The sequence below is a fragment of the Rattus rattus genome, chromosome X (assembly GCF_011064425.1).
Source record: "Rattus rattus isolate New Zealand chromosome X, Rrattus_CSIRO_v1, whole genome shotgun sequence".
In the NCBI taxonomy this organism is placed as follows: Eukaryota; Metazoa; Chordata; class Mammalia; order Rodentia; family Muridae; genus Rattus; species Rattus rattus.
In genome coordinates, this window is record NC_046172.1 from 27,759,510 (window position 1) to 27,781,770 (window position 22,261).

A 22,261-nucleotide genomic window follows, 5' to 3' on the forward strand; every position below is an offset into this window, starting at 1 on the left:
CAGTTGATATGACAATTATAGCATTTTAAGGTATTATTATGTATATAGATGTTTGAAAATATAAAGAAAAATGTATGTTTGCTACATGCAAATGTGACAGCATTTGATAATAGAGATGAAAATTCAGATTCTGACATCCATGGGTGTGATGATTTGCATATGCTTGGCCCAGGGAGTGGCACTATTAGAAGGTGTGGCCTTGTTGGAGGAAGTGTGTCACTGTGGGGTGGGCTTGGAGACCCTCCTCCTAGCTTCCTGAGGATGCTCAGTCTGTTCCTGGGTTCCTTCAGGTGAAGAGGTAGAACTCAGTTCCTCCTACACCATGTCTGCCTGGATGCTGCCATGTTCCTGCTTTGATGATAATGGACTGAACCTCTGAACCTGTAAGCCAGCCCCAATTAAATGTTGTCCTTTATAAAACTCACATTGGTCATGGCATCTGTTCACAGCAATAAGTCCCAAACTATGAAAATGGGGTTTTTGGAACCAATCTCCCGTGACTATAGAGAAATGTATTTATATTCATAGGAGGTTGTCTAGTATCATAAGTATGTCTGAGAACATCAAAATGTTTTCTCAACCACACATATTATTTCTTGAGTTTTAAAAGCTAATCCTACTCTCCTTTCGTTCCCTGGGACTGAACAACAGCTCAGCATATTTAACCTGAATTTAACTCCCTACATTCTTTGGTTGGCCTTTTGAAATAAGTACAGTAGGTCCCTGCATTGTATACTTCAATGTTTGAGACATTTCAAAACTATTTGATGATAAAGGCTCTCTGTGGTTTTGTGTACTGTGCAGACTGAATCCAAGTTCCACTTAGTTCTCTCGTACATGGAAAGTTTGAGTCCCAGTTCTTGTATTTTTTTCCTGTTGATGCTTTTTAAAAGGAAGTATCTTCAGACATTGGTGTGCAAAGAAATTGTTTCTGAAATGCTGTTTCAACATTTATTCAATTATTCAGCTGATTCCTTTGCATCAAAGCTTGTTTTACTCCTTTGCTACTTTCTATAAAACAAACTTAAAATAAGAAATCTAAAATCCATTGAGGTATTTTTGAGAATTTATAAACTGAAACAGCTATTTGAACATAATCAGCACCAAAATGCTAATGAGATTAGGGACACTGATCATACTTCTTCCTTTTAATCCTTTAGTTACTTTCAGAAGGTATGTTGTTTTAAAAATAATATGGATTTAATTTTGTGAGTGGACTGGAGTGAGGCAGTAGATCTCTTGGAACTGGAGTTAGAGACAGTTGTCAACTGACATGTCAGTTCTGGGACCTAATTCTGGGTCCTCTAGCAAGAGCAATAAACAGTCTTCTGCCAAGAGCAGGTTGTGTGTGTGTGTGTGTGTGTGTGTGTGTGTGTGTGTGTGTGTGTGTGTGTGTTTTCATTTCATTTGGTTTTGTTTGGTTTTGTTTTGAAGAAAGTTGTCAGTGCTTTCAGTCATTGTTAAAAATCACATGAAGGAAGATAAGATATATTTTTACATTCCAAGCTTAAATTTAAGAACTAATTTTCAACTCAGCTATCAGGGCATTTTAAAATATATCTGGAACAGTTTGGAAAAGTGACTATAAGTATAGATTATTTCTGGTGAAAATGTAGCATCCTAATTTTCAAAGTACTGTAATTGTATAATATATACAAGATTTTAAAGGCAGCATAAAATTTTATGTAAATTATACCATTGATAATTTATGGTGACTCTAGGTTAAGTGATAAAAATGCTATCTATATTGAGTTATGTACTTCCCCTTTATTTTTTAAAAATGTAATAGACTTGAAGAAAATTAGGGCTTCTGTTCTGTGTTTGCTGGGCAATGTTACTTTTTGATGCATGGTTATCAAACTATAAAATGTATACTTAGGTCTCATTCCCACTGATCATTTGAGGAGCCAAATTAGAGTTGAAACACTATGGATTTTAAATTCTCTTTGGTGATCTCTCAAATGTTGACAGCTGTTTTACTTTACTACATAAAGTCCAGCAAATAAATACTGGCCTTCTTAGGATTTAATAATTTGAAGAGAGTCCGTCAACACATAATATTTTAGTGGAATACCACATGTTAGTGGAACTGGAGAAATAGTGTTCTCCTTTGGTTTTTGCTTCTTTATTTGTTGTTTGTTTTGTTTTGAAATAAGATTTTACTAGGTAGTCCTTGGTTGGCCTGAAACTCTGGTTATAGTCCAGGCTAGACTCCAATTTATATGAATTTTTCCTCCTCAGCCTCCAAAGTTCTGGGAATGTGGGTGTGTGCCATAACACCAAGATCAGTGGTACCTTTCTTCATGCAAAAATAGCAAGCATCATGGCAATCAAATGACTCCTAATATTGCAGTGTCCTTAAATCGGTGCATTACTAAGCTATTATCAGAGAAGCTTTCTAACAGTAGATGGAAAGTAACACAAAGAGCATAATTGGACAACAATGAACTGAGAATGAGGGACCCAAGTGTGTCTATCAAACTCCTTTCCTCAAGGCTCAGGTATCTATCTGGAAAAGGAGCCAGAAAAATTTTAAGAATCAGAGGTGATGGATGACTCCAAGGAAACAGTGTCTTTTATATACAACGATACTAGTACATATGTAAATTCCCAGATTATGTTAGCATTCACAGACCTGAACAAGTCCAAAACAGACAAAATCCCAGCATTGAGAGATGGAAGAGGGACACAGATCAATCATAATCCCAGGCAAGACTCATGCCCAGGAGTAGTTGATACAGAGAAAATAAACCCAGGATTTTATGGGATTTATGTTTTATTTTATTGTTGTTGTTGTTGTTTGTCTTACTGGGTTTTTTTTAGTACGTTTTGATTTTCATATTTTGATTTTTGTTAGTATTATGTAAAGAGAGAAAGAAAGAACATGAAGTAGGGTGGGTAGGGAGGTTGGGAGGATCTAGGGAGAGTAAAGGAAGGGAAAAACTTGATCAAGAGATATTGATAAAAAATTGAATTAAAAAAGGCATATAGCTAGTGTTATTTGTCTGGAGTCTGGTGCATTAGTACTCTTCCTCAGCTTCAGGCAGAATCAAACATTCAACCACTCAACCAGATGAAAACTGACCTTGAGAAACTTGTCCTAGTTCCTTCAGTAATACATCTCCTTATTTGACCCAGTGGATCTCAGTTACTTGGATATTTAGAATACTCTTTGTAGTTTGTTTAAAAAAAGATTGTTCAACCCTAGCAAGTCATACAGTGAGGTGATTAACTCTCCTAGTTTGCTCAACACTGTCATAGTTTGGGTTTCAGCACAAAATAATCTTATAAATTGGGCAGGTAGCCATCTAATTTAAAGGAAGTGAATTTCTAACAAGCAGTCCAACCTCAGGGGCTAAACCACCATCCAAAGAGTACACATGGACAGACTCATGGCTTCAGCTGCATATGTAGCAGAGGATAGCTTTGTTGGGCCCCAATGGGAGGAGAAGCCCTTGCTCCTGCCAAGGCTCGATCTTCCAGTGTAGGGCAGGAAGGTGGAAAGGGGTGGGGGATGGGTGGGGGAACATCCTCATAGAAGAAGGAGAGGTGGGCATGGGATAAGGGGTTTATGTACAGGATACTGGGAAAAGGGATAACATTTGAAATGTAAACTAAAAAAAAAACCAATTAAAAAAAAACCACTCCCTATATTGTTCACTAAATACTTTTTAGTGATGTTCTTCCTGTATTAACAAAGCGTCCTTCCCACAAAAAGCCAATAAAGTAACAGTGTTAACCAGTTCAGCACCTGGTTAGGCTGATTAATTTGCTTAAATATATCATGAAATTGTTTCAATCCATTTGTAAACATGAAACAAAGAGACTGCTGTGGTAATCCTGGTAGAAATGTTTACAATGTCTGAAATTTAACAGGTACTAGGGTGACAACAGAAGTATGTGGCACATTATGCTAGTCCTGAGTTTAAATAAGGGCTTGCAGCTGCCGTTTGCTGTCTGACTTTGGGAGAGTTCCTTAATCTCTCTGGGCCTCAGTGTTTTCATATATTTACAATCAAAAGTAGCCATGAGAATGGATAAAATGCATTCTATCTGACAACTTTTAGTTAGGGATAGGCAACAATGGACCCAAAAAACCTGTCACTGTCATTAGACACAAAGAAAGTCTAAAACCCTGTCACCACTGAGAAAAGCCTAAAGAGACATGAGAATCAAGAATAATGTGGCATATGAGGTGGGATTTTTGTTAGTTATGAGCAAAGTACTCAGAAGAACAACAAAGGGTTAAGAAAAATTTACATTGCTCACATTCTTCAAAACTGTCAGCTCCTAGTCTTATCTCCATTGCATCTGCTCTCGTGATAAAACAAAACAACGTTGGAGTGGGCAGGGGCCAAATTCTAGTCATCTCCTGGTGACCAGGAGGCAGAGAAAGCAAACACAGCTAGGGACAAGGCATAACCTCTGAAAGAAAGTCCTAGTGACCTCCTTTACCCTCTAGGCCCCACTTCCTAAATTTCCCCAAGGAGTACCATCACCTACGGACAAAATGTTCTTAGATTAGCCTCTGGTAACATTGCATGTTTAAACCATAATGAGGGTCCTGCAACAGAAAAAGACTAGTAGGTAAAAATATATAGAAACCCACATGTATTATGGAAAATATATCAAAAAACTTTACTGCAGGCTGGGAACATGGACTGCACTTGATTTGCACATGTGAAAGCCCAAGTTACATCACCAGTGTTGCAAAATAACAAAGCAATAATTAAAAAATAACAAATTCAGTTATTTCTTGAAACACATGCACTACAGTAATGTAAGTAATTAACAATAAACAAAAAATCGTGTAAGTATAAGTGAATTCTGTGTATCTGTATCTTTTCTGTAAACTATTCTGCCACCAAAAGCTTTTGCAAAAAAATAAAATGCTTTGAATAGTACAGCCTAGCCCAGAACTACAAAGTCAATGACAAGTGTCAGGATTGTTGTAAACTGCAAGTTACAGATGACACAGACATCATATTCATTTATTGATTCAAGATGTTCAGGAGGTGCTCGGAGCTTGAAAGCCAGAATTTAGAGTAGAGCCATGTGGGTGGAAGGGAAGTTGAGGGAGGCACGTCGGCTATTACTTTATCTGCAGTCTGCAAGCCTTTTACATTTGTTATGTTACCATGTCAGTTTCCTTCCTAGCATTGTTCACATTCTGTAAGGATTTTATTTAGTTTTCAATTCTTTTTTAAAGCCCAACTTTTCCTGCCATTGCTTTGACACATCAGCTCCATGGCAGTATAGACTGTATCTGTTGTCCTTTTTTTTTTTTAACATTTCATTGTTTTTTTAATGACTTAATTTTTATTTTACGTACATTGGTACTTTGTCTACATGTATGCATGTGTGAGGGTGTCCAGTCTCCTGGAACTGGAGTTACAGATTGCTGTGAGCTGTCATATGGGTGCTGGGAATTGAAAACAGGTCTTCTGGAAGGGCAACCAGTACTCTTACCAACTGAGCTGTCTCTCCAGACCCACTGTTCTCATTTCTTTATCCAACTTAGCTGTTCACAGCAGTGGCATCACATAGAAACTATGTGAATTTATCAACTGCATAAATGAGCAGCAAAGGGCAGAGAGAAAGCACTCTACTTTCACTACAGCTTGAATCTTTTCTTGTTAGTGTCACCTGTAATATATGTTCACTCACCCTGGTCTTCTCCACTTTTCTCTGCCTCTCAAAAAATTAGAAGAAAGCAGGCAAGCAAATAAGCACACACGTCACTCTATGACCAAGTCACAAGCCTTAACATAACAGACACTGCATCGCTTACACCCAGGATTACTGTCCTCCATAGTAGACAAAATTTGCAAATACAAGCTATAGCTTAAGTAGAAATATCTTAGTAATTATTTCTACTATATTGCACCATATGCTTTCTAGTCTTTCTATTTAAGACAAAGAAATTTGTTATTGAGACAGGGAAGTTGTTGGGTATTTTTTTTTAATCATTGTAGCCAGAAACTGGAAACAACTTAGATGTCCCTCAACTGAAGAATGGATAAAGAAAATGTATACATCTACACAGTGGAGTACGGGGATCCCTGTGGTTGAATTGGGGAAAAACCAGAAGAAGCTGAGGAGGAAGGTGGTACCTAAGAGGACCAGCAGTCTCAACTGACCTGGACCCAAAACATCTTTTAGACACTGAATCAATCACCAAGGCAGCATACACCAGCTGAGATGAGGCACCCAACACATATACAGCAGAGGACTGCTGGGTTTGGACTCAATCAGAGAAGATGCACCTAAGCTTCAGAGGGAGGTCTGGTGTGGTGGGGGTGGGGTGTGGGGAAATCCGTGTGCAGATGGCATGTGTGGGGGAGGTATGGGATGTGAAAAAGTCAGAGGGTGGACCAGGAAGGAGATAAAATCTGCACTGTAAAAAAAAAAGATAAAATAAAAAAAAAAAAATAAAGGCATCATGAAATTTGCAGGCAAATGGATAGAACTGGAAAATATCATTTTGAGTGAGGTAACCCAGATCCATAAAGACATGCATGATGTGCAGTTACTTGTAAGTAGATATTAGCCAGAAACAGGATAACCATGGTACAATCCACAGACCCAAAGAAACTAAGTAATAAGGGCTCAAGGGAGGATGTGTGAATCTCACTCAGAAGGGAAAACAAAATAGTCACTGGGGATGGACAGGAGGGAATTGGGTAGGATATGGGGTGAGGAGCAGATGTGGGCGTGGGTGTGTAGTGGGGAAAGACTGCAAGTGAGACTAGAAATCCACGTGGGGCATCTCTAGGAGCAGCTAACGCAAATATTTTTTTAAAGAAGAAAACTTAAAAGAAAAACTTTTGGGAGCATGGCAATCCATACAACTATTGAAGGATTGCATTAATTTGCAGGAGATGCTACAACTAAGTGTATTAAAAACAGAAATGTATCATCTCAAGAATTGCGGAGCTCAAAGTCTGAGAAGCAGGCACAGGAAAGTTTCTTTGTGATGAAGGCTGACTCTTAAGCTCACTATGTCTTCTCTATGTGTACGTGGAGAGTGACAGCCACAAAGAATGTCTGTAAGCACTGTTTCTGGCATCCTGTCCTCTTCTGAGTAAAGCAATCCTATGGCCTCATTTAACGTAAATTAACTACTTAAAGACCAAGTCAAAATCCAGTCACCTTAAGGGTTATTTCTTTGGCATGTAAAGTAGGATGGGGGCACAGGGTGGCCATTTCTAGGAATGCTCTTTGACAAAGGGCAAGAAGGTTAACTTGATGAGAAGAGAAGAGCTAACCATTATCCGAGACCAAAAAAAGTATTACCTCTCTGCCAAATGTAGGGCCTATTTTTATTTGTAAATGTGCTTTCGTTAAAGCAAAACCATATTGATTTATTATGTTACTCTGTGCCTGTTCTTCTGTAACAATGAGAGAATTGGGTGGCTTCCTCAGAGACAATGACCCCAAAAGCTCAAAAGATTTCATCGCCCTGCACAGAAAGGGGGGGGGCAGTTTGTGAAGTAAATCAATGTATGATTGCCTCTTTTATCCTCAAGATAATGTGATGAACTCAGTGTCCTGGTAATTTCACTGATATGGAACAATGTAATAGCCACATCTACACAGCTGGCAGGAGGAGAACCCAGAGCAACAACTTAACGATCTGAAAGGGTGCCCCTCCTGGCCCCTCACAGGAGGCCTGTGGCTTTTTTCCTAGGGCTCTGAATTGTACATGATTGCCGCTGTCAAGCCTGAGGCCTGAATAAGGCATCTGCTCTACATGATAGCTTCTTACAGTTATCCTAGCCTTGAAAGTCAACTACTGTCACTCAAGCCAGCACATCCCACTGTCACCTTCACACATTATCACCTTCACACCTTTATCAGCAGGAACTATAATTACTCTAGGTCCTAAATTTCTTGAAAATTTGTTTCATTTCCTTTTGTGCTTTATGCCAGGGCATGTGTTTTATATGACTAGGATTTACACAGAAATCAGAGCACTTACATTAAGAGAGCCTTGCAAATAATTATGTAGACCTTAAGGGATTTCCAGGGATCAGCCTGAGACTCTTAGCTCCAATGTGACTGTTGGTCCTTTTCATTATTGCATGTTCCTTTCTTAGCACTCAGTACTGCACTCACGGTACTTTTCCTAGAGTAGGGATAAAAGTGGCATGTGGCTGCAATGAAGCTTTCTATTTATAAGCATTGCTAACAAACGAATCTTTCCAAGACCTTTTTTAGATTAGTAGAGGAATTTCTCCAATTATTTACATAAAACCCAGAACCTTCTAATTAGGCCTAAGGAAGTGAAACTGTGATTTTATTATTAACTAATGGATTACTCGTTAGACGGCAAGTTTATCTTCCTGTCCATACAGACCCGGGTGTTTAATCTTGATTGTCATCCTGTTTAGATTGGGAGGCACCTAGGAGATTAGTAAAGTGCATATTTGGGTGTGTGCTCTCACACACCCAGTATTAACTGGTAGGACAAGAGTAGTCCTGATTGTGGACAGCACTATTCCATAGACTGGGGCCCAAATGAAATAAAAGGAGAAAGGGAAAATAGAGCAAGCAAAAACATTTCCTTTCTGCTTCCTGGTAGCTATGGTGTGACCTGATCTTCTCTGCTGTGCCTTCCCCATTTTTATGAATGGAAATCTCTAAAATCATAAGCCAAAAATAAACACTTCTTCATTTAAGCCCTTTTTAAAGGTGTTTTATCATACCAATAAAATTCCTAACACAGACAAAGTATTTGCCTATGGATTCCAGGTGCTCCAGTCTAGCCAGCATCAGTTCCTGTGAGGAACATCTTCTGTCATTTCAAGTAACACTTAATGCATTATCAATCACAATGCTCACATTTCGCGATTTCTAATGCTCATAATATTCCATAAATGCAGTAACTGTTCTGGCAGGGAAAAAATGTGGCATGATTAATGAAGCATGCAGAATGCTTAAAAGGCTGGGAAAGAGGCCCCCGTGTAGAGTGGCATTGAGCTGATACAGCCAAAACTGGATTCAGGTATGAATGGGAAATTCCTTTTCTCTTTCTAAATGTACTCTAGCTGAATTCTTTAATTAAACCCAAAATGCCTTCACTTGTATGGCATAGTGTAGGTTATCTAAGCATCCCTTAGCAATATGTAAAAATAGATTCCAGAAGACAGAAAATACTAAGCACAGGCTCCATGGGCCCTCATCTTAGCTGCTATCTTTGAATCCCTCCATCATCCTATGCCAAAACACTAAGAAATAGAGATCCAGGGCTGCCCAGGATGCAACATAATACCTTGAATCTATGATTACATACACAATAGTACATTCTGAGCTTCGTTCCATATCTATCTGTGTTTCTTCCTTTCTTGGAGTATAATCAGGACAAATTCTTGTGCTGACAATTTTTTTCATGAAAATCTTAAAGAAAACAAGAGCAAGCAGGGTTATTGGTTAGCCTTCTGACACTCACGTTTGATTGAGTATGCTGGCCAAAACATGGTACCAGGGCTAGACTGCAATTATGATACCAGTTCTCAGAACCACTGAATGAATTAGGAAGGTGAATTTAAGTTCTTGGGATTGTGTCAAGAGGCCAAAAAATTATTCCTGCAGTAAAGATGAGTATTTCAAAACATTTTGTTTATGCATGTGTGTGAGCCTGAGTGTTTGTTCCTTGTGATATACAGCAGATCAGAAGACAACTTTCACGAGTTGGATTGTTTCTATTCAGTGTATCCTGGCGATTGAATGCAAGTTGTTGGACTTGGCAGCAAGTGCCTTTAACCACATAGCCTCCTCACCAGCCCCCTAATTCTCTCTTTGTTTTCCCTGGGATGCTTTTCTGGGCCTGTGTAAATTCCCCATATTAGAAACTTTAAGTGTCCCTTGAAGTGTTAACTATCACTCAGACTTCCTTGAGATAAACTCTGCCACTTCCCCAGTTTCCCCAGGAAAATTACCAACTGAGGCCCACCCACAGCAACCAAAGCTCTGATCCAAGTGCCTGAGAGCTGTGTTAAAGCCACTTAAGCTGAATTTACATGTGTTTTCAAGCACTCTTCTGTATTCTCTTCTTTGCAGTTTAACATGGGTTCCCTTGTTTCAGACTGAACAGAATTGAAGACAATTCTTAAAACAGGCAGGGAAAGCTTAAAGGTCTTGTGTGTGTGTGTGTGTGTGTGTGTGTGTGTGTGTGTGTGTGTGTTAGTTAAAGGTGGTCTGCTAAGGTGCTAATTCTAGCCCTGGTACGTTTCTCCCCTACCTCCGCCCCCAGGACTCTGCTTCTCATCCAGGAATTTCCCTGTGCTTGGTGGTTCACACATCCAAATTCCAACTTTGAATAAGCAAGCTGAAGTGCTTACTTGCCTGAAGATTAGCACAGCAGTTTCTGAACCTCCAGCGCCCTCCAGTGGCCATTTCATCAGTGACGTTGCTGGAGATTTTCTTACTGCTAAAATTGAGGTTATGGTCCTTTGTCTCCCTAAATTGTCCTTTCTCTTTCTTACTAATGTTCACACTGGACATGATGAAGTGTTTGTGTGGGAGTGTGCTGGTAATGTGGCATGACAATTTGTGGACTAATAAGTGAATCAGATGTAGTAGCTACTTTCATGGTTTGCAATGTGAAAAAATCTGGACTCTATTGGAGGAGACTCAAGCCTCAGTAAAGCCTCAGTAAAGGGTAAAAAAATGATCAAATCATCAATTCCTTAATACTATCATTAGTAGCATGAAGGGAACCTAAAAAGCCATGATGTATAGAGCAGAAACACTTAGCCCACCTATCATAACTCTTCGGTGTCTTCTTTGAAAGACAAAACATACATTGTGTAGGAATTCAAAAATATAAAGATGAATTATGTGTAGAGCAAGAGAATATTTTGTGTGCATTCTACCCAGAAAACACTTTTATGGCATAAGAAATTGACAACCCATGTTAAATAAAATGAATTTTTGTAGAGGTGGAATTCCAGAATTCCAGAAATCCATGGAAAACAATTCCAGAATAAAAGGCTTATCTTCAGCTACAAAAATGGAAAGTGTGCACCATCCAACCCAAAATAGGGTTGATATTTAAGTGTATTTTTCCAATACAGTAAGTTGCTTTGGTTCACCACCTGCTATGCTCTATTCCCACCCCCTACTTAAAGAACAAACTTGTAGTCTTTGAAGTAGTTCTAACCGCACTCTAAACATTTGCCTGCACACCAAGTAACCTGGTCAGTGCTAAAATCCTAAGAGGAAGCATGAATCATTTACCTACTTTCCTCTTTGGAAATCATTTTTGTTGTTGTTGCTACTGCTGCTCAGGTGGAATCACACTATGCTGTCCCAGCTGGTCTTAAAATCCTAGGTTCAAAAAATGGTTGGGACCACAGACATGTACAGCTAAGTCTATATTTGAATATGATTTTGATTAAAACTTCTTGTGTTCAAGAATTATAAACCTCAGTGACCTGAGTCAATATCAGTGCCAAGGTAGATCTTTTTCTTCTGATGTATGTGTATAGCATAATAGCTTACATACCAAAAAACTTACATCACAAAAAAACAAAGAAGAGGTAACAAATAAAGGAAGATGGAAAGAGAGAGAAAGAATACAAAATGTGACAGAGGAGATGAGTACAAAATGTGATAAAGAAGTAAAAGAACTGAAGAAAAGTTTTTTTAAGAACTTGATATGCTCTAATAAATACTAATAGTGAAATGCTCATGTTCTTCCCTAACATATGCCCAAAAATGTCTAAAGCCTTTTATCAAGATTTTTCTTAAACAAATAGATGTAACCTGTTATAGGCAATGTCTCTCATAGTAGTTCCTATGATATTTTGTGGGTTTGGCAGAATGGTTTCCCCTAGTTAAAATACTAACCTTCCAATGATCAAAAAAAAATCATTTTTCAGAAAGATGTAAAGGGATTGTAGTGATTTGAATATGCTTGGCCCAGAGAATGGCACTATTTGGAGGTGTGGCATTGGAGTAGGTATGTCACTGTGGGTGGGCATAGGCTTTTAAGATCCACTTCTAGCTGCCTGGAAGCGAGTCTCCTCCTCTTTGACTTCAGAACAAAAGGTAGCACTTTCAGCTCCTTCTGCACTATTCCTATCTGGATGCTGCCATGTTTCCACCTTGATGATCATGGACTGAGTCTCTGAACCTGTAAACAAGACCCAATTAAATGCTGTCCTTATAAGAGTTATCTCGGTCACGGTGTCTGTTCACAGCAGTAAAAGCAGAGACGTTCTTTAATCGCTGTTAAAAAATTTATATCAATAGAAAGTCAAAGGGCAACAAATATTAGTATATAAAGAAAAAGAAAACCTGGGTGTAATGATTAGAAAATATATAAATGAGTTGGGGGATTTAGCTCAGTGGTAGAGCGCTTGCCTAGGAAGCGCAAGGCCCTGGGTTCGGTCCCCAGCGAAAAAAAAAAAAAAAAAAAAAAAAAAAAAAAAAAAAAAAAAAAAGAAAAAGAAAATATAAATGATTTCAACCATTATGAAAAATAGAGGCTCCTCAAAATGATGTGATCCTATTTTAATTTCAAAATAAAAAAAACAGAATTGTCATATGATCAAACTATTTCATAGCTAGATATATAGTCAAAACAAATTCAATTAATATTTCAAAGCAATATCTACTTCCTCACATTCACTGAAGTGTTGTTCACAACAATTAATATAAGAATATAACTCATATATTCATTGATGGATGCATATGTATAGTCTTGGTTTGTGGACACAGCAGAATACTGTGAAACTTTCAAAAATAAGAATTCCTGCAATTTGGGCTGACTCAGATGAAACTGAAGGACATTATGTCAATTGAATAGGCGTTCACTCTTAGCACACACCTTTAATCCCTCTGGCTGGAACATGGACACACCTTTAGTACTCACTTTTAATTTCAAACAATGAGGGTAAAGTTAGTTTACAGCAGAAAGTACTGTTGTTTGAAAGTGATGTCTAATCGAGAGGCAGACAAAGTGAGGAATTAGAGAAAGATTTGACACAATAGGATATGCCCAACTCTCATGAGAAGAGAGAGGAAAGAGAATGTACTTAAGGGGCAATGTCCACAGAGAAAAAAATGCAAGAGGCAGTTTTACCAGGAGAGCTTTACAGAGGCAGGTTAAAGACAGACCAAGCTAGACACAGGTGAAGACAGAGCAGGTCAGAGAAGACGCCAACATATTAGAACACATTGTCAAAGTGAGTATGAGGCCAAGCAGAGCAATCCGGAAGCTGAGAGAAGCCAGATTGGCTCAGTTGGCATGGAGTGGAATTTGAGCCACAGCCGAGTTGGCCAGTCAGCCATAGATCAGATAGAATAGGAAGGGTGAACTTATTCAGCAGTAAGTCTCAGAGTCTGAAAATATTCTAGACCCAGATTAGCTTGGATGGACGCTAGAAGCTTAAAAGACAAGCCTAGGTTAGCAGTTTGAGGCAATAGCCTTGGAAACAATTACCTCAGGTGAATAAAAGACACTTTTACAATCCTGGAAGTTCATTAGGAAGAGGCCAACTATGAACGTATAATAACTAAAATAATCTATACACTGGCATAGCAGGTATTTATTAAATAAAAATGAAAAGGAACAGCATATGAACTAATATGAAAGATTTATAAGATACTTTAAGTGAAGAACAGAAATACTAAAATGCTGCCATTTGTGTTTTTTTTTTTTAATTAATCCAGGAAGACTGTTCTATAGCATCTAGAAATACTTACTATCCAGGAATAATCCCTGAGTTAGCTTGCAGATCTCAATTCACTGTGGTGGTTACATAATCGTGTGGATGTTCTTAGAGCCAGACTGTTTTAAAAAACAAAACTTCCAGCTGTTTGATTTTCCCAAATGGAGACTCAGGAGCCAGATGCTGTGGTGAAGACCCAATAGCTTAGAAAGGCAGAGAAAGCACCCATCCTGACCTTTCTACTCTACTGATGACGTGGAAGAACAAAACTTTCTCCCTCTCCATGCTGTCTTAAATACCCTTTAACTAAATGGCCCTCCTTTCTCTTCACTTGTGTTCACTCCCTATGAGCTGGTTGCTTGTTCAGCCTCTTGACTTATGGCTGACTTTATTTAGCTCTTGAATTAAAAGTGTGTGCTAGGGCTGAGCCACACCAGAAGTACTTGTCTACAGTAAACTGAAAGCTGTAGGATCAAAGGCTGAACAACAATTCAAAACAGATACAGTTCACAATGTCAGGTTTCACAATGTGATCAAATATCCTGCAATAAAGCCACTAAATTGTTCATTCATAATGGTTAAAATTATAAAATAAAAATGCACAAGGCATGTACATAGCACCCAGACATGTATGTATTCAGTCAAAAGACCCAAGCACATAAAATTAAAAATAAACAAATCTATTTAAACACAAATTCAAATTTATCCACAACTGAGTAAAAGATATTCTTTTTATATACTACCATATCTTTATAAATCAACTACAGTAGATGAAAATATGTGATGCTGGGTCTGTCTTGGTACCTGGAGTATTGATGGGCAGCAAGGAACATCATCTATGCATTGTCTGGCTTCAGAGACTAGAACCACATCTAGCACATGACAAGAGCACACTCAAGGTTCGTCTGCCAGTCTGCCCACTGTATTTACATTTGCCAGCTCCCATAATGGCTTAAGCCAATTCCCTAAAATTTATTTTAAAACAATTGCATTCATATATGCAAATACATATATACATATTCACACACAAATGGTTCCAAAGAACCCTGAAACAGTTGATAAGGCAGAGATCTGGAGATAAGAGAGTGTTCCTAAGGTAACTCGATGGACCATGCTTTTCAATAGCATTGTTACCTCAGTTTCAGGAGTACCTAGATAAGAACTATTGCCAAATTGGCAGAAAGCTTCCAGAAAAAAGGGGAAGCCTAAGATGTCCTAGCATTTCTTGTAGTCATCTCATATATTATAATTTGTAATACATTATTGTGGGTATAAACTGTTTTATTACTATCACTACAGTATATGTGTGAAAGAGATGAAGGAAAGAGGGATAGAGAAAGAGAGGACATTTACTATATTTTTCTTATAGTTTCCAAATACTTATACCAATAACTCTTCACTCAGATTTTGTATATCAATGTGTTTTACTGCATAGAGAATGTGCACAATAGAATAATATCACAAACATCTGTACCTACTAAGATTCAAGCCTTAAAATATGAATTTCAATATCCCCCAAAGCTTATTTCTTAGGAAACCACATTTCATGTGGTGGTGGCAGAGAATAGCTTGTCATCTTGTCTTCTGTGGCTTCAATCCTAAGAACTTACTTTAGAGTGAGGCCAAACCACTGATGCCTTCTCCTCTTTCCTCTATAGCCGATTTTACCTTACCTTCTCAACTTTCTTTCCACTTTCATACTTCCTTTTTCCAATTTATTAATTCACAACGCTTACAACAAGAAATAAAAGCACCAGAGAAGAAGGAATATATTTAGCTTATCTGGTGATTTTCTTCCTAGCAGGGAAACCAAACTAAAGACACAAGTTCTTTGGTGATATCAAATGAAAGCAAAGAAGACCAAAAGCCTTGAAGGGTGGTGCCATCCACTCTGTGGCTTTAGCATCCAACCATATCCAATGACTTAATGTTTCCTTATCTGTAACCAGCTGTTTTTTTAATTCCAAAGGATGTACCGAACTGTTCTTGATATTTCTCTGCAACAACCACTATTACAACTTTCATGCCCTTCTCGAACCTAAACTTATCTTCATGTACATCATACTGTTCTCCAAGTTAGCAGTCATACTTACTTTGCTCCTTCCACATTATTTCACCTTAGCTTTCTTATCTTTTCAGTAAGATTATAATTTTAGTCAGCTGTAGTATACCATGTTTCTTCACTTCAAAAGAATATGTAAGCATACTGGGAGGGAGCCACTGGAAATTCGCAACCCTGACATTGTCCCATTATTCCTTTATTCATCATTGAGTAGCATCAAACATGATCCACCACTAACTATGTCCTCAGAGAAGATCAAATCTCCACTCCTCTAGGTAAAACACTATTATTATTTTCCACTTGTGGCAAGGGGAGTTTTAGTTGTTCTATAGGGTTCTCTCCCAGGCAACGTTTACTAGATCCATTTTTACCAGTATCTATCATGCTTTTTGCTTATCATATAAAAAGCGTCCACCCCTAAAAGGCCCACGGGTAGCAACAAATGAGCCTTCAACTTAATCATAATAACACCAATATTAATAATACTATTACTAATTTACACACTTCAACTTCATATTAACTGTTGCTTTTGAGTAGAAAGATATAGAAAACAACAAATTATCCCAATGTAGCTAGTTTTAGTTCTCTCTCCGGATCCTTCTCCCCACCAAAGTGGGTGTTCCATGCTTTAGCTATCAGTTACATTTACAACTAAGTCCTTACTATGTTGGAATATCCTTTTATCCACAGATGAGGGCAGGAACCACTTATTATCAACGAAGCCTCTCCCTTTTTTGTATCTTTTTTTTCTTTTCTTGGATATTTTCTCTACTTACATTTCAAATGTTTTTCCCTTTCTTGGTTTCACTGCCAGAAACCCTCTATCCCACCCCCCTCCCCCTGCTTCTGTGAGGGCACTCTTCCACCCATCCACCCATTCCCTCCCACCTCCCTGCCTTGGCATTCCCCTACACCGGAGCATTTAGCCTTCACAGGACTAAGGGCCTCCCTTCCCATTGACACCCAACAAGGCCATCTTCTGCTACATATGCAAAGAAGCCTCTCTTTACAGCAAATGCAGACCATCACAGATGAATACAACTGAACATGATGCAGAGATCAATGGATTCTGGTGAGCCCAGCCTAACTGACAAATCTACATCACAGCTCCTGTATGGATTATAGAGTATCACTGAAGAGGGGGCATAACATTTTAAGAGCCAGAACCATCTCTTCTAGAAATGTCTTCATAAACAAGACCTAAGCAATGGCAATATCAATAGTCACATTACCATGAAAGGGGGACATTTCCATGGGATCCCACCCTCGACAAAGAATTATAGGCAACGAGTGACCATAGAAGGGGAGAATTAGCCTCTCCCATGGTTAAGGTTCCTTACTGGTTTTCTCATACAAAGTGATTAGCTCTGAAGCCATATACATAAAAAACAAAAATAGACTCAGGAGGTCATATTTATGAATTTATGCATATGTATACCTACATATATACAATATATGTATACATGTCCATAATATGTATGTATAACCTACATCTATGAAACAATAATAAAGAAAAAAGCTATCAATTTGAGAGTTGGAGTATGGAAGGGATTGGAGAAAATGTAACTGGAAGGGGCTGGGAGAAGGAAAGGAAGGTGGGAAAGTGATGCAATTTTATTTTAATTAAACATATGGCTTAAAACATCGAAAAGATGGAATTATAAGAAAAGACAGACTGTGTAAGAAGCAGAGGAACTACAAAAACTACACAAAAAGAGTTGTAAAAGAGAAAATAGTGAGGAGCACTGAATATTGTAAAAGAACAGAACTGTCAGAGAGAATGGGAAATAGCTGATGAAATGTAATTTGGACAGAGAATTAAGACTTATGAAAATGGTGGAGAAGTGACTTAACAGCTAGAACACACAACAGCTTTTACAGAAGATCCAAGTTTTGTCTCTAGCACCTACAACAGGTTGTGAGTATACATTTTATTTGCCTGAAGTAAATGTCTCCAAGGCTTACTGCTTCTGTATTAACCTAGGTCTAGTCCTGGAAGCTTCTAGACTCCATACAGTGTAATCTAGGCCTAGCCGGTTTTCAGCCTCTGACACTTACTGCTGAAAAGGCTCACCCTTTCTGGTTCTTTCTGATCTCTGGCTCTCTGGTTCAACTCAGCTGTTCTGGCTCAAACTCCTCTTGAAGCTGACTGATTCCGTCTGGCTTCATTTTCTCAGCCTCTGATGTTTTCCTCTGCTTGGCCCCAAATGAACTCTGGCAACATTTTCTACTCTTCTGCCTCTTTCTCATTCTCCTGCTTGTTCTGTGTTTAACCTGTGTCTAGCTTGTTCGTTCGTTCTTTCTTTCTTTCTTTCTTTCTTTCTTTCTTTCTTTCTTTCTTTCTTTCTTTCTTCCCTTTGGCCATGCTTTTATTTACTACACATACTATAAACATATACACTATATGCTACAAAAAACCTTCACAGTTTTAAAAATATCCCTTAAACTATCAACAAAGTGTATAGTGTTATAATACGATGGCACATATTCATATTTATTTCAAATTGATTTGCTTATCACCCATTTCAAACCATTAATAGTGAAATGTTACTTGTGGAAAATTAAAATTATCTATTTGTATTATTAATAAACAATTCCAACAAATTAATAAGAATTAACCATGTCAAATATTAGTATTCAAAACTGGGCTCTAACAACAATAATACTCAACTTTAGAGATGTTGACACAGTTCCGAGCTCATAATAAGTGCTCAGTGATACTGAACAGACAGATGTGTAGCACGTGACGTATTCCACCTGACTGCTTGCTTCAGTTTTTGGTAGCATAGATTCTGTAAATCCAAATGCACATTAAATCCTGTTTTCCTAAGCCAGGTGTGCTGGCCAACGCCTTTAGTCCCAGTCCTTTGGAGACAAAGGCAAGTGGATCTCTGAGTTCAAGACCAGCCTGGCCTACAGAGCTACTTCCGGGACAGTCAGCATTACAAAGTGAGACCTTGTTTCAAAAACCAAAAATAAATTTAAAAATATCTGTTCCTGAAATTATGGCATCTGAAACATTTGTCACAGCTGATTTGAATGTTGCATTTTCTTTTGCCTTTGCCTTTGATGCTGGCTTGTATTGTCTCTTCAGTATGTGTGCTGGTGATGGGTATGCAGCTCTACGTGAACCATAAGGACCCCTCGGTGATTTGCTGTTCAGAGCCGTTACATGAACGGTTTGGTTGGATTTTGCTGGGTGTAGCAGTTATTGAATTTTAAGAGGTCAAAGGACTGCTTACAAACATCTTCCAAAACTAGCAAGTGCTGTAATCCTAGTCAGATGCATAAGTGCATTGTCACAGAACAAGGTAAACTAAAATTGGCTGCTATGTTTTATATAATCACTTCTGCTTGCTTTCTTTTCAATCTGTCTTTGTAAAAGTCTCTTGGTAAAACTGCTTCCTTCTGCTCTGTGCTGCTCTATTCTCCTCAACTCTACTGTCCAGCTCTGCACGAACTGTACTGTACTCTCTTCTTCCTGTACTGTCAGTCTGTCCCTTAAGGAGCTTCCCTTTTCCTGTCCTCGTGAGAGCTGGGCATAGTCTATTCTGTCAAATCTTTCTCTGATTTGTCACATTTTCTGCCACTCAATTAGATATCACTTACAAACATAGCTGCTTCCTTCTACAAACTAATTTTGCCTTCTTTGTTTGGGATTAAAGGTATGTACTAAGGGCATGTCTACATTCCAGCCAGAGGAATTAAAGGTGTTTGCTAAAGGCTGAACTAGAAACAGGTTCAAATATCCTTTAACAACAGACAGTTCCCATCTACTTGTAATTCCAGCTCCAGGGGATCAACACCCTCATTAGTTTCTTCAGGCAGCTGCGCTCATGCACACTGCTACACAACAAGAAAGACAATACATAACTGAAATAAATATTTTTTAAAAGAAAGAAAACAAGTTTTAAGAGGCATGGAGCAATATGGGAATGACACAACTGTGGACAGTTTAGGAAAATTCAATGGATAAAGAATGGTGAGAGGCTTGAGAAGCTGAGAGGAATGCAGAGTGGACAGGAGAATAAGAAAGGTCTATTAAGGAAGGACAGTGAAGGTAGGTAATTATGCGAAATAATACAATATTACAGGAGTACAGAACTAATAGAATGGAAAACAAAGAAAGTGCAGTTTTGTAATAGAATGAAGACTGTCAGTGCATGAAAATTTATGAGACAGAGGACAGAATTGTGAAAGTAAGGAGGGAAAGGAATTCTTAAATAGAGAAAATAGTGGATGAGCCAGGGATTTATGGGAAATCGTGAATTGTGGGGACACACAAGAAACTGTGAGAGAGAAAGGACATTCATTCATTGACGAAAACAGGGCACTTTTGGGAGAGACAATTTGTGAGAGGCACAAAGTATCAAGGCAATGTAGAAATTGTGTAGGAAATCCACAGGATTGTGGAATACATGGAACATTGTCTTCTAAGACTAATTTTAATATTTGTAATACAAGATAAAAAGGAACTAGACAAGAATAAAATTATATTGAAATATAGTCATCGGCAAAGTGTTCCCAAAGATTTGTCATTGTGGAGGGCTGGTTCACCAGGGAAATATATTATAGGCTAACATAATACATTTTTAGTTGCTATTTTGATACAATTTCAAGGCTTTGCCTAGAAGACATACCATTTACATTCCTGTGTAAGGCAGTTAAATACATCCACTCTCTAAACACTTTACTAGCCTTTCATCCGCTAGTAGTATACACCTGTCCCTGTCACTCCATGGTCAGATACTGCACTACTAAATATAAGGTCAACTGAAAATATCCAAATTATCCAATCCAAAATATGCTGACCCCTTCTCATCCATTCTTTTCACAGATACCAAAAAAATAGAAGCTCTTGTGTACAGAGTCTCTCTGTCCCCTTGCCTTGTGATCAGTAATCCTGAAACTTCCACATGCAGCGCTCCCCTACTATGGTTTCATGTATTTCCTCTCTTGGGTTGTGTGAGAATAATAAGCGATCACATTTATGATAACTGTCTTGGTTTGTTTTCTATTGCTGTAATAAACATCATAAACAAAAGCAACTTAGGTTAGAAAGGGACTTGTGGCAAAGTCAGGACAGGAACTCAAAGCAGAAACCTGAAGCCTCCAAGGAACTCAATCAAAAGCCAAGGAGGCCATGGAGGTATACCATCTACTGGCTTCCTTGGTCCCATGGCTCACTTAGCTTGCTTTCTTAAATAAGCTAGTACCACGCGCCCATGGGTGATACCAGCTACAGTGGGCTGCGTCCTTCCACAGGCCAGTCTGATGAAGGCATGACTCTGTGAACAAAAATCTAATCAGTACAATAACCATTTCCTATCTGCTGGTTTACCATACACAAATAATATAAAAGCTTACTTTATATAATGTGAAATATAATACTTTTATTATATGAAAGCTGAAAATTCCACGATTGCATGCACTACACTCACAACTGTTACTAGAGTCCTTGAAAGGACTAGGCACAGAAGTTTAAGTGCGTGTATTGAATTATAGCACTTTATTCCATAAATAAGCACAAATATCACTTGTTCATCAAAAAAATACAAATCGACCTTTCAAAAAACCGAAGGAGATGACTGTGAAAAAACACAGCAAAGGTTGGGGATTTAGCTCAGTGGTAGAGCGCTTGCCCTGTGAGCACAAGGCCCTAGGTTCGGTCCCCAGCTCCGGAAAAAAAAAAAAAAAAAAAAAAAAAAAAAAACACAGCAACTTGACAACTCCTCCAAAGCGACTCCCTCTGCCACCTAAGTCCAAACCGCGGAGTTTCTCACAGAGAGCCGCCGAGTTGAAAACACCGCCCAGCCCTTAGAGGCGGAGTCGGAGAGAAGGCCCAGGCAGCTATAGGCCCTCGGAGCGGAAGGGGTGGGACCGATCCTCCCTGACTGACAAGAGGTTCCTTTCCTCAGCTTGCGTTTTGTGTCAGCTCCCTGGAAGTCCTGCCTTCGGAAAAGGGAAGTAACGGCTCACGAGAAGCCTGGCTGTGACCGGTCGTTAGCAGTGACCCCGTGTGTGTGGAAAAGGCAGGTGCAGTTGGTGGCTGTGGCGTGTGTTCGGCTTGGCGGTTCAACGCGGTCCCGGCCGCGCGGGACAGTTGGAGAGGAGACTCGGGGACAGACGGTGTCCAGGTTAGACTGGAGCCTGTGACCTGTGGACACCTCGGACCGGTAGAGGTGGGGCGCGCTTAGACAGGTGGGTAAGATTTGTGGCTCCCTGCCCTTTGCCTCTTGTCTCCCATTTTGGTGACACTTCTTTTTTTTTTAACATTATTTTCCCTGATGTCCCAGTTTTCCGGGGGCAGGGGTTCGAGTCTAGTTTAGCATGTTTCCCCTCAGGGGCCGTGTCACCACCCCTTAGACCCCACCATCAAGACGTGTTTCCAGTCTCTCTGAGACGTGTCCCCAAATGGTGGCATAGGTTTCACGGCATCTCCCCAAAGGAGGCACTATTTTAAAACTGCCCCCAAACAAGTTTCCTACCTCATACTTTTCCCTTGGGATGGGGAAGAAGG